We start from the raw sequence: 1,706 nt of genomic DNA, 5'->3' as shown, positions 1-1,706 counted from the left end.
CCCCACCTCAGCAGTCCTGGTCATGCCCATCCCGTCCCCACGTGCTGGTGGGGAGCCAAGCCAGGACCAAGCGGAAACAGCAGAGAAATATCACTACAACAAACGGGCTCGTTTCCTGCCAGAAGGCTCCTCGGGCACCCACAGGGTCACGCAAGCGCCCGCAGGATGCGGCCCCGGCACAGACCTAGACATTTCACCACACAGGGAAAGCTCAGCCCAGGCTGCTGGGTCCTGGACCAGAGCCCCCAGGTGCTCCCCACTCCCTGCAAACCTGGCTGCTACGTGAAAAACAAGCCAAGAGCTGCCACTGCCAGGGCTTCCAGCCTTGCGAGCAGATGGGAAGCAGGGACTTCACTCGACTCTGGATGGTTCTCCAGATTCCGGCTGCTGGGAAGCAGTTACCCAGGCCATGACAACATCGCTTCATTTCCTGCAGCACCAAGCAACAGCAGCGGCAGAAAGCAGGGCAGCACACGCAGCACTCCTGCCCAGCCTTCTCCCTCGCAGCCAGGCCACGTAATCGTGCCCCGAACCAGCTCCGTCGCGGGCAGGGCGATCCGGCGAGGCAGGGACTGTGAAGAGCGGCAGTGTTAGTTTACACAAGGAAAGCGTTAGAAGCTATTTGTCATCGGTGACGGGCCCGGGGGGCAGAGGAGAGACTTGGGAAGCTGTGCCAAGCACCAAGGGCTGGTAGTGGGCAAGGACAGCAGGCAGAGGGGTGTCAGGGTTGGGTCAGGCATGGATACCCCTCCCCAAAGATGGATACCCCTCCCCAAAGATGGCTTACACATTATCTGAAGTATCCATCAGCCACGTCTTCCAAATAAAACACAACACAGTTACATCAGTCCGCCTGATCGCTCCCGTGATTTATTTTCCCCCCCCCCCAAGCAGGCCTGGCTGCTTTTTGCTTTGAAGATCCAGGGAAATGCGTTCATCGTGACTTGCCTGCTTTGTGTCTGGATTAAAGGTTGCATAGCAGCAGGGAGCAAGCACTCAGCTCCCCCACAATCAACCAGAAGAAGCTGCACAACTTGCCTCATCCACACAATGAATATTCCAAACCGAAGCAAAACCCCACAACATCATTTCCTCGTCATTACAAACAGCAAAGACCGGAACAGCCACATTTGGTTTCTACGTTAAAAGAGACTCCTCAGCCACTTTCACGTGCTTTTTTTTCACCCTACGCACACTTGGCAATGGTGAGCGAAGCGCATAGGGTGGGGGGGGAGGAATTTGTCCCTTAGAGTGACAGCCCCACGCCAGAAATAAAAAGCAAGATGCAACTTACTGCTGACCCTGACAGCTCTCCCCAGCCAAGCAGGGGCCACGTGCGGAACAGAGAACAGAAAACCTCCCGGGAAAGTGAGCTGCGCAGCAAAACCCGCTGCCGCTTCCCATCACGCATGTTGAATCCTCTTCCTCCAACGCGCTGCTCGTAACCCATCTCAGCGTGACACAAGGGTGGCCCCCCTCCTGCCTCGCCCCGCCCCCCAGGCTGCCACAACACCTCCCACACAACAGCTGTGTCCCCGTCGTGTCGCCTGTGTCACTCGGGGCTCCAGCAGCCCCAGGGTCACCCCCAGGCTCACCTTTCCAGTGCTCATGCAGCTCCAGCCCAGCCTGGCTTCTCCCCACAGGGAGGCTACTCAGCACAACTGCCCCCCAGTCCCCACGGCTCCCACCCCAGCTGTGCTGCCCCA

This window comes from Eurypyga helias, unplaced genomic scaffold (assembly GCF_000690775.1).
Source record: "Eurypyga helias isolate BGI_N326 unplaced genomic scaffold, ASM69077v1 scaffold1436, whole genome shotgun sequence".
NCBI lineage: Eukaryota > Metazoa > Chordata > Aves > Eurypygiformes > Eurypygidae > Eurypyga > Eurypyga helias.
Note: the sequence above shows the minus strand (reverse complement) of the source record.